Source organism: Canis lupus, chromosome 9, assembly GCF_048164855.1.
Source record: "Canis lupus baileyi chromosome 9, mCanLup2.hap1, whole genome shotgun sequence".
Classification (NCBI taxonomy): domain Eukaryota; kingdom Metazoa; phylum Chordata; class Mammalia; order Carnivora; family Canidae; genus Canis; species Canis lupus.
In genome coordinates this window covers 76,481,228-76,493,430 of record NC_132846.1, presented here as the reverse complement: position 1 = coordinate 76,493,430, position 12,203 = coordinate 76,481,228, and positions in this window count along the sequence as shown.

Here is a 12,203-nt window from a genome sequence, read left to right as displayed (position 1 = left end):
TCACACAGAGGGAACTGATATCAGCACCTGACTGGTCAATGAGTTATTCCCTGCAGGTGGAAGGTTCTCCAATCCAGCTCCTCATCCTGGGGGTAAACATGGATCCAGTAGAAGCTTCTGGTCTCTGTGCACAGTGTACCCATGACCTTCAGTACCACCTGGTGACCTTGGGAGAAGACAGGTTCCACCTGAGACCCTGGGTAGTACCTCAGGCATCTTCTATTATCATTTCCTGATTTGTGCTGCTTTTTTGAGATCACTAACCATTTTCCAATATTTCATATTGTTTCTCTCTACATCGATTTTTTTATAGGTGCATATATAGATTGACCTATTTTGGACATCCTCAACATGGAGATATTAGTAATTTATTCCTATTTAGTGACAAGTCTAAAGAAGTGTAAGCAACTGTGTGCTCTATGAATATAGAAATAACTGTTTCTTATAAAGAAACAAATTTTAAAATCACACACTGAAGAAGTCAACTCAGACTCTTGAGTCTATAGAGGCTCCCTGGGGGAATCTGCTCCATGGAGAAGATATAGAGCTCTACAGGAAACCTGCCCAAAACCTCCATCTGAACCTGCTCCTGGGCCTTCAAGACAAGAAGTGGTGAGGAGTGTGCACACCCATCATTTATTTCCCTTAACCTTTCCTCATGTTCTTTTAATTATTTTCCCTTTTTTTTCTCAGCTTACTTCCTTGTCATTAACTTGTATTCTATGTCACTCACTCTTTCTTCTATGTCATTAAGACTCATCATTAGCACTGAGGTGGGCACTTGATGGGATGAGCACTGGGTGTTATTCTGTATGTTGGCAAATTGAACACCAATAAAAAATAAATTTATTATTAAAAAAGCAGATTCATCATTAGGACTTCCAGTTTAGATTGCATCTCATTTGATTGAGATTTTTAAATTTGATCTAATTAGATGTAAATTCTGAATTCATGAAGTCTCTTGAATCCTTTATGCTTTTTTCCAGAGCCACTAGTTGCTTTCCCATTATGCTTCTGAATTGGGTTTCTGAATATGAGTTGTAATCCAAGTTCTGTAAGTCTGAGGCAGAGAGTATTGTTTCTGTTTCTTTCTTTTGTGGTTATTTCTTCTGTCTAGTCATTTCGCTCAGTGCAGAGTGGCTGTTTCAATGGGCTGCATTAAGAATATTAACCACAACCTGAGTAAATTTCACCCTAGATAATTCTGACAAAGTAGGAGGCCAGAAATGGAAAACAAAGTATGGAATGAAATAAAGCAAAAGATCCCCTTAACTGAAAATCAAATTTTAAAACTAAGTAGTAAACAATAAATTCCAAGAATCACAAAGGAGAGAAAAAAAAAGAAAAGAAGAATTAAAAAGGGGGAAAAAACCAAAAGTAAACAGGAAAAGAAGGAAGAGTACCATCTAGTTCTATATACTGTAAATCCCTCATATACCCCTCTAGGTTTCCAGCGCTGCTGGTCAAGAACTTGCTGCTCTTCTGACCTTACAGCTGGTGTTATGGGTGTGGGGCTTGATGTGCTGATTCTCATGTGCATGTGCCTGGTTGGAGATTCCAGATTCAAGAGATCTAATCGGGCTTTTAGATACTATTCTCTTTACCCACCAGCCTACTTCGGATGACTGACAACAGTTCTTGCAGGATCTCTTCACCACCGAAGAGAGAGAACGAATTCAGATGGAAGCCTAGAAGTCTGTCCTGGGAGAGGACAGACAGCTGACTCAAAACACAGACCTCATAAATGCTGCCTTCTCTCTATCCCGCCCCACCTGGGACTACAACTCAGCTGAAGGTAAGGAGAGGCTCCAGGTCTACCGCCAGACTCTAATGGCAGGTCTCCAGTCTGCCGCTTGCAAGCCTACCAATCTGGCCAAGGTATATGATGTGAGACAAGGTAAGGATGAGAGTCCAGCAGCCGTCTTAGATAGAATCATGGAAGCTTTTAGGCAGTACGCCCTTATGAACACGGAAGCCCCAAAAACAAAGGCTGCAATTATCATGGCTTCTGTTAACCAGGCTACTTTGGACATTAAAAAGAAATTGCAAGAGTAGAGAGACTAGGAGAGAAGAGCTTACAGGACTTAGTAATAGTAGCAGAAAGAGTCTATAATAATAGAGAAAGTCTGGAAGAGAAACAAGCCAAACTATGTGACCAGCAGACCTGAAACCTGGCCAAGATCCTGCTGGCCACAACCACGGAGGACCCACGGAAAGACTGAGGCACCTCAAGAAGCTGGCTTCAGGGACATGTAAGGAGGATGGCCCTGGTCCCCGTCAGGAGTGCCCTAAGCTGAACAAAAACCAATCTGCTTATTGCAAAGAAGAGACCCACTGGGTAAAAAACCTGAGGTATGGTTTTCCTGTTAAGATTGGATCAGAAAACAGCTCAGGATTCGTCTCTAAGGTAACACAGGGAGTGGCACTAGCACTTGGGGCAGACTGGAAATTACATTGTGCATATAGGCTCCAAAGCTCAGGACAGGTAGAGAGGATGAACAGATATTAAAGGATACTTTAACTAAATTAGCCCTGGAGACTGGCAGGGACTGGGTGACTCTCCTCCCCTTCGCCCTATATAGGGTGAGGAACTTCCTGTACAAGATCGGACTGACTCCCTACAATATCATGTTGGGTCTTGCTCCACCTATTATATCCAATTTAAAACCTGAGGTGCTTGCTGAATTTGATGATCACCAAAACCTTTTCTCCCTCCAAATGTTACAACGAATCCATGAGCAGTTGTGACCATAACTGAGGGCCTTCTAAAAGACTGGGCGACCTCTGGGTCCCCATGGATACCGGCCAGGTGACTGGGTGTTGGTGAGGAGATGCCAACACCAGACACTTCAACCTCGCTAGAAGGGACACTACATTGTGATCCTGACCACACCAAATGCTCTCAAGGTCGATGGGATTACTCCCTGGGTCCACTACACCCATGTCTGGCCAGCTGACCCACACGCCATTATCATGGACTTTGTTCCAGAATGGAAAGGCCACAATCCCCTAAAGCTAAGACTGCACCGTTCTCACTTTCTCCACTAATGTTGCTTATGCCTGTCCTCTTCATGCCAGAACCAATTCCCATTAGCCATTTAAAAATGTGCACCCAATTCAGCCTTACTTTTAAAGTCTTTTAAGGTTTAAAAAGATGGGAGCATCTTAAGTGTAGAGAGGCTTTTGCAAGCAAGGAAGGGGGTTATGTGCTACCCCAAAAGAGGAGTGTTGCTTCTTTACTGGCCACTCAGGAAAGGTCCGGGAATCTGTGGCTAAATTCAGAAAAGGTTTGGCTAGACATAAACGGGGGCAAGAACAGCAAAAAGGTTGGTTTGAATCATGGTTTAATCATTCCCCTGGCTCACTCGGAGACCAACGTAGACCCATGATTGGGTCTGTCCTTAGGATCCTCTGTGAGGGGGAAATGTGGAGGCTGAGAAAAATTAAGGCCATTCCACCTCAAGTTTAGCATTATCACAAGTACAGCCATCTTAGACCCCTGTAAAGAAGAGCTGAACTTTACAGGAAAAACTGCAGAATGTCCTCAGCAGGGAATCCCATATCACAAGACAACAGCCCAAGCCAGTGGCAGAAAGCTCCATATTAGAATGAGAACAGAGCTCCATGCCCTTGAAAGCCCCATATCAGAATGTAAACAGAACTTGAGAAATTCCTCCACCCCTTCTGAAAATCCCATAGACCAGCCCATAAAAAACCCAGCTGTAACCCACTTCGGGGTCAGAGTGCCTGCTCCACTGTGTTGGGTATACTGGGATCCAAGCTCGAGCTTGCTAATAAACCCTCTTGCACTTGCATCGGTGTCGGCTCCTTGGTGGTTTCTCAGATTTGCAATCTTGGGCACAACAGATCATCATTAAGGAGGGCATGTGATGTGAAGAGGACTGTGTGTTACACAATATGCTAGCAAATTGCATTTAAATAAAGACAATATAAACTACCTTATCCTGGTTCCCCTGCTGGAACATCCTACATGGACTTGATGAATCAGACAACAGACACTCATTCCCATAGACTTGGAGCCTGGAAACCCTGAGGTCCAAGAGTAGGCATATGTGGTGTCTGGCGACCACCCACATCCTAGCCTGTCCATTCCCTGTCACCTCACATTGGTCCAGCGTGCGGGGAGCTTTCCCAGTCTTGGTGTATAAGGGACCTGATCCCATTATGAGGCTGCACTCCTTCTGATCTAAGTGCTACCCTAAGGCTCCACCTCTGCCTCACATCACATGGGCGACAGGTTTCAGCATGCAGATGGTAGAGGTCACACCCAGGGAACTGATATCAGCACCTGAAGGATCAAGGAGTTGTTCTATGCAGGTGGGAGTTCCTCCAATCCAGATCCTAACCATGAGGATCCTCATGGGTTCAGTAAAAGCTTGTGGTCTCTGCATGTGCACAGTGTATACCTGATCTTCAGAACCAGCTGGTGACCTTGGGGAGAGGACAGCTTCCTCCTGAGGCTCCACGTAGGACCTTGGTGTATTTTTACTATAATTTTGTGTTATGTGCTTCTTCCATATATCGTTCATCTCCTTTCCCAGAGAATCAGATATTTGTCTACTTAAAATGACCATTTCTCTCTTTTGTCTTCCCAATTTCCATACTTGTTTAATGTAATTAATCTTCACACCATTATTTTGTTCTTAAATTTTTCTCTTTAATGTTTATATTATATGTATATAGTATACTTATTTTTTCTAATTTCATTTTATTTATTTTAAGAAAATTTTATATGTATTCCTACAAGAGGTATACATATGTGATATGTATTCCTACAAGAGGTAAACTCACCATTTGCTTCGACATGGATGGAACTGAAGGGTATTATGCTGAGTGAAATAAGTCAATCGGAGAAGTACAAACATTATATGGTCTCATTCATTTGGGGAATATAAATAATAGTGAAAGGGAATAGAGGGGAAGGGAGAAGAAATGGGTAGGAAATATCAGAAAGGGAGACAGAACATGGAAGACTCCTAACTCTGGGAAATGATCTAGGAGTGGTGGAAGGCAAGGAGGGCGGCGGGTGAGGGTGACTGGGTGGCAGACACTGAGGGGGGCACTTGATGGGATGAGCACTGGGTGTTATTCTGTATGTTGGCAAATTGAACACCAATAAAAAATAATTTATTATTTAAAAAAAGCAAAATGATCCACATGAATTTTTATCAGGGAAATACAAATGAAAATCACAAGGAGATACCACTTCTACAACTCAGAATGGATACACTAACACGGCTGGAAATAACAAATATTGCAGAGCATGTGGAGAAAGGGAGAACTCTTCCACTGTTGGTAAGAATGAAAGCTGGTGCAGGCTCCTCAGATAATGGAATCAAATTTATTCAAAAACTGAGAATACAGCCACCCTATGAACAAGCCATTGCTATACTGGGTATTAGCTTCAGAGACACAGATATAGTTAAATGAAGGGTCACCTGCACCCCAGTGTTCACAGCAACGATGTTCACAATAATTAAACTGGGAGGAACTATGGTGTTCCTTGACAGGAAAAAGCATAAAGAAGATGTGGTTTATATATAAATTGAAGTATAATTAAGTCGCTAGAAATTATGTATAACATGAAGGAACATTCACATCAACATGGTTAGAACTTGAGGTATTATATTGAAGAAAATAAGCCAATCACTGATACGCAATGATATGGTCTCAGTCATATGTGGAGTATAAGAAATATTGAAAGAGACCAAAAGGGAAGGAGTGGAACTGACCAGGGTAATACTAGAGAGGAATGTAAACCATGAGAGTCACTTAACTCTGGGAATTAAACTGAGGGTCACTGGAAGGGAGGTTATTGTGGGGATGGGGTAACTTGGTGATGGGCATTAAGGAGGGTACATGATGTAATGAGCACTGGGTGTATAGTAAATTTTTGAAAATTGGATTTAATTAAATAATAATAGTAATAATAATAATAATTATTATTAAGAAGAAGAAGAAGGAGGAGGAGGAGGAGAAGGTGGAGGAGAAGGAGAAGGAGAAGGAGAAGGAGAAGGAGAAGGAGAAGGAGAAGGAGAAGAAGAAAAGGTAGAAGAAAACTTTAGCCTGTGCTGGCTGCTGTAACATCTAAATGGATTTAGCAAATCAAAGAACGACCTTCATTTCCTATAGTTCTGGAGTCTGCGACATCGTACATCCATGTGCATGCAGATGTGGTGTCTGGAGAGCACCCACGTCCTATTCTGTCCTTTCCCTGTCACCTCACATGGAGCAGGAGGCATGGAGATTTCCAAGTCCTGGTGAATAAGTTTCCTGATCCCATCATGGGGATCCAACTGCTGACTTACATGCTCCCGAAGGCCCCACCTCCTCCTCCCATCTCATGGGCCTTAGGTTTCAACAAGGGGATGGTAGAGGTCACACACAATGAGCTGATATCTACACCTGAAGGATCAATGAAAGGACCTCCTCCAACTTTCTTCCCTTATTTTTCATAATTGTTTAGTGGCATTTTTCACCACACCATGTTTTTGAATGTTACCTGATAACTCCTGGATCTCGAGTCCTACCTGTTCTCCTCTTGCCCTACTTGTCAAACTGTTGTGACTGCCTTAGTGTGCTCATAATGACTGCTTTGAGAAACTATGATTTTATTAAGTAATATTCCAGACTTCAGACTTTGTGTCCATGTGGTTCTTTGTAATGCTTTTTGCATGTCAATCTTGGCTTTTAGGTGTCAAGTGTCCCCATAGAGTGATTTTATCCTACCCCTTAAATTGTAGAGGTTTTATTCATATGTCCTTGTGCACATTTCAGTGAGTCAGAATTTTGGCCTGTGCTCCTCTCCACAGGACTTACTGGCCTTCTTGAAACACCTGATGGACAGACTGACAGGGTTCCTGAGATATGTGGACCCCTGCTGTATCAAAGATCACATGATTCTGCTAAATTTAGAATATAGCTGAATTTCAGTGTTTCAGGTAATGTACTTGGATTTGTAACTCTCTATCAACTCAGTCACTGTGTGTCACTCCAGTCAAATCTGTGATTTTCTGTAATGGCTTTGATAAGCTTACCTGATGCCGAATGAGCTGCATTCATGCAGAGTTTGGGATATAATAAACTGATGTCAGGGTGAACATTTTCCATTGTATAGCCTATATGTCTATTTTTCTTATCCCTCCTAAATGAACTGTGTAATGCTGCCTTTCCACTGTAAGTTTTTTATGAATTCCTTTTACATTCAAATAGTATATTCCATCTAAGAGAAGAAAAATATCTACCCTTGAACCCTTCGACAGATTTATCGGGTATTTTTGATAATAAGTGTGGCAGGAAACTGTTGAAGGAGCCTCGGTGTCCATTGAAAGATGAATGGATAAAGAAGATGTGGTTTATATATATAATGGAATATTACTCAACCCTTAGAAACGACAAATACCCAACATTGGATTCGATGTGGATAGAACTGGAAGGTAGTATGCTGAGTGAAATAAGTCAATCGGAGAAGGACAAACATTATATGGTGTCATTCATTTGGGGAATATGAATAATAGTGAAAGGGAACAGAGGGGAAGGGAGAATAAATGGGTAGGAAATATCAGAGAGACAGAACATGGAAGACTCCTATCTCTGAGAAAAGAAGTAAGGGTGGTGGAAGAGGAGGAGGGTGGGGGTGGTGGTGACTGGGTGGTGGGCACTGAAGGGGCACTTGACAGGATGAGCACTGGGTGTTATTCTGTATGTTGCCAAATTGAACACCAATAAAAAATAAATTTATTAAAAAATAATAAAATAAAAGGAAAAAAACCAAATGTGTCAGGAAAATTCAGTTTCAACTAAATTTCACTCTGTGCCTCTAATCAACCTTAAATTTGGTTTTCTCAGATCAGTCCCTCTGACCCTGTGGCTGTGCACACGACTTCTATTCTGTCTCCAAATCTAACACATTCCCACTTTGTTTTTTTTTTTATCTTGTGCTTATCTTATATATATATTTTTAAATTTATTTTTTTTTAAATTTTTATTTTTTTTATTTTTTTTTGAATTCCTAAATATTTATTTTATTTTTTTTTATTGGTGTTCAATTTACTAACATACAGAATAACCCCCAGTGCCCGTGACCCATTCACTCCCACCCCCCGCCCTCCTCCCCTTCTACCACCCCTAGTTCGTTTCCCAGAGTTAGCAGTCTTTACGTTCTGTCTCCCTTTCTGATATTTCCCACACATTTCTTCTCCCTTCCCTTATATTCTCTTTCACTATTATTTATATTCCCCAAATGAATGAGAACATATAATGTTTGTCCTTTGAATGGATCATATGCATCAGGAAAACTGCCAGAAGAGCCCAACAACCAAAAGGTGCCTGTGTCCACTTCACAAAGACATGGAGTCTCGCCTATAATATTCCTGAAATTCTAGTCCGTGGGAAAACTACCTGCCCTCCAAAAGCCCATCTCACTGCTAGGAGGTGCATTGCTCTTTATGTCACTTGTTGGATGACCTTAGGTGTATGAACCCCATAGGTCAGCATGTAATTCCTGCAGCATAACATAATGATTGTACAATATTGAATAGGCTTGTACAAACAAAAATAAGTCCATAGGATCCAGAATCAGAGTCGGGGGCGAAATAAGCTTAGGACATTCTAAAACAAAATACCAGAGTTCAAGATGGACAACCAACATATAAATCAGAAAGAATTCAACACACCATCTTTAGTATAAGAAAATATGGGAGGAAGAGTTAAGATGTCAGAGGATTAGGGTGACTCAGGACTTGTCACATCCCTGGAATAGCTGGATGCTTATTGAATCATTACGAACATCGAAGAAATTGATCAGAGATGAAAGAATATAAACTGAAATACTCATAAAAAAATACTGAGTATCTGTGTGTGTGTGTGTGTGTGTGTGTGTGTGTGTGTTTCTTGTGAATAGCAAATAGAATCTTAAAAAATAATACTGAGCAGGTTTTGGAGTGTTGGAGCTGTGGAATGTTGACGTAGGGGAGAGTCAATTATTGGGATGACAGTAAGAAAGAGGTTGCTTGCAGAAGCTACTGTCAAGGATTTTAAGGACAAGAGAGGAACGTGTGAACCTTTAGAATTCTGATCCTGCACTGGACCCCGAATTTATAGCAGCAATGTCCACAATACCCAAACTGTGGAAGGAAAAACGGTGTCCATCGAAAGATGAATGGATAAAGAAGATGTGGTCTATGTATACAATGGAATATTACTCAGCCATTAGAAACGACAAATACCCACCAATTGCTTCGATGTGAACGGAACTGGAGGGTACTATGCTGAGTGAAATAAGTCAATCAGAGAAGGACAAACATTATATGGTCTCATTCATTTGAGGAATATAAAAATAGTGAAAGGGAATAAAGGGGAAAGGAGAAAAAATGAGTCAGAAATATCAGAAAGGGAGACAGAGCATGAGAGGCTCCTAACTCTGGGAACGAACAAGAGGTGGTAGAAAAGGAGGTGGGTGGGGTGGGGGTGACTGGGTGATGGGCACGGATGTGGGCACTTGATGGGATGAGCACTGGGTGTTATTCTGTATGTTGGCAGATTGAACACCAATTAAAAAAAAAAAAGAATTCCGGTCCTGCATGGAGCGAAACTGGTATGATGGTGCTCAAGTGGCAAAGTGGGGAAATTTCCAGGATCTGTGGTCCCCCTGAGTCCTGCAAAGAAAAAATGGCACCATGTGACGGATGATTAAGAAGAACAGGATTCTGGAGATGGGTAAACATTATGTCTGAGTGCAGGCGTTGTGATTTGTGTTTCCATAAACTGAACCCTGTTTGGTCCTGTGACTTCTACCTGAGACCAGCAAGCAGAAAGTAAGAGACCATGAGACCCTTGCTCGGAGGACCATGCCAGGTCCACACCACAGAAATCCCTCTTATTGACGTTTAGAGACTCATTCATGTGCCAGAGATAAACCAGCTTAGACACAAGCAGGGTCAACATGGGGTTCAGTTGTAAACTGAGGACAGAAAGGGCTTGATGGCTCTCCTGTGAGGGCTCCCTGAAGACTGGAAGTGCAAACATTCAACTCCAGGATAGAGGTAGGAGGCCATGTTCAGAAGAGCTCTCTGATGCACCCAGGAAGAGAGTCATAAAATCCCCAAAACAGGCCTCAACAAGGTAGGGTGTGAGCATCTAAAGAGGAAACTAAACCAATAGCAAATGATAACAATCCATTGCCAACTGCACTGTGAATTTACAGATTCATCCAAGCCCATCTCAGGTCCAGGTCTGCACACTGCCAGAGGAAATGTGTGCTCCATCCCTTGTTCCATCCTCTCACATTATGTTCTGAGTGTGCGTGTTTGGAGACAGCAGGTATGTGTATAAATATTAGTGAAATTGGCAAAACCAACTACTGCCTTGCTTCTGGGCATTTGGAGCTGCTCCACTGCCTTGCTGACCATGAGTGGACTAACCTTCCCTGAAACAGCTTCACCGTCACGTAAGTTCACATGTAGACTATGGATTAGGATGGTAGGGATGTTAGGTATTGATATGACCAGGTCATTTTACCTGGTTTTTGCATATCCCATGACAAAAATGATTGCATTTAAATACAATGAGAAAGAGTAAATAGGTCATGTAGATCCCTTGAGGGGTTTCTTTGAGGAAATCCTAAAGGAAATCTGAACTCATGCCCAGAGGGAGAGTCACTGATGCAGGTGGTTTTGAAATGAGGGCACAGGGCACCACATGTTCGCAAGTGACAAGGCACATGTCACAACCATCACTACAACACAACCCTGTAAGGTGTGGAGAGACACAAATCCCACTGGGTCATCACATTCTCATCTTCTGGAAACGTTCTAAAAGAACATCCTTATACTGAAGATCCAAAGTGTCTGAGTATCTCTGACTCTCTTGTATCATTATTCTCCTTCTGTGTGTCCACTGTGACTTTTGACAGATACCTATGGTTTGCAACATGTTACTTCTAGTTCCAGATGAAAAATGCACCCTTCACTGGATAAGGGAGGCTAACGGATACTTTTCAAAACAAATACAACAGGGCAATGCCAGAGCATCAATGTGTCCCTAATATCTCTGTGTGTGCCATAAAAATCTTAGGATTATGTGTTCATACTCTGCGAAAAATGTCCAGGATGATTTGATTAGAATTGCTTTGATTATGTAGAAGGTTCTGGGCAGCATAGAAAATTTTACAATAGTTATTTTTCATTTTGTCTTAAATATTTTTTATTTATTCACGAGAGTCACAGACGGATGTAGAGACTTAGGCAGAGGGAGAAGCAGGCTCCCTTCCAAAAGCCTGATGCAGAACACCATCCCAGGACCCCAGGATCACAACCGGAGCCAATTGCAGGCACTCAAACTCTGAGCAACACAGGTGCACTGACAATATTCATTGTTCTAATCCATAAGCACAGAAGTTTTTCCACCTCTTTGCATCTTCTTCAATTCCTTTCCTAAGTCACCAAATAGAAACATTTTGGCCAAAAAAAAATCCTACAGCTGTTGGGCAAAACAATCTTTTCAGAAAAGCTCTATTACAAAGTCTTTATCATCAAGATAGCCTGGTACTGGCAAAAACAACACATAGATCAATGGAAAAGAGCAGAGAACACAGAAATGGACCCTCAACTCTATGGGCAACTACTCCTCAAGAAGCAAGAAAAAATATCTAATGAAAAAATGCCTCATCAATAAATGGATCTGAAAAAAATTGGAGAGCCACCTGCTTAAGAATGAATGTGGACCATTCAGCTACACCAAACACAAACATAATCTCAAAATGGATGAAGTACCAAAATCTGAGACACGAAACCTTCAAAATCATAGAGGAAAATTCAGGTAGCAACTTTTTGTCCTCAGCTGCAGTGACTGCTACCATGGCACCTTTCAAAAGGCATAGGAAACAACAGGGAAACTTAGGGAAAGCCAACTATTAGGACTTCATCATGGTAGAATCTGTACAACAGTGCAATAAGCGACAAAATGAAAGGCAACATACAGAATAGGAAAAGATATTTCCTTAACAACATCAGCACCCAACAAAACAAACAATCCAGTGAAGAAATGGAGAGAAGGCACAAACAACCATTTCTCCAAAGAAGACCTACATATGGCCAACAGACAGATGAGAAAAATGATCCACATGACTTGTCATCAGGGAAATACAAATGAAAACCACACTAAGATCCCACTTATACAACTCA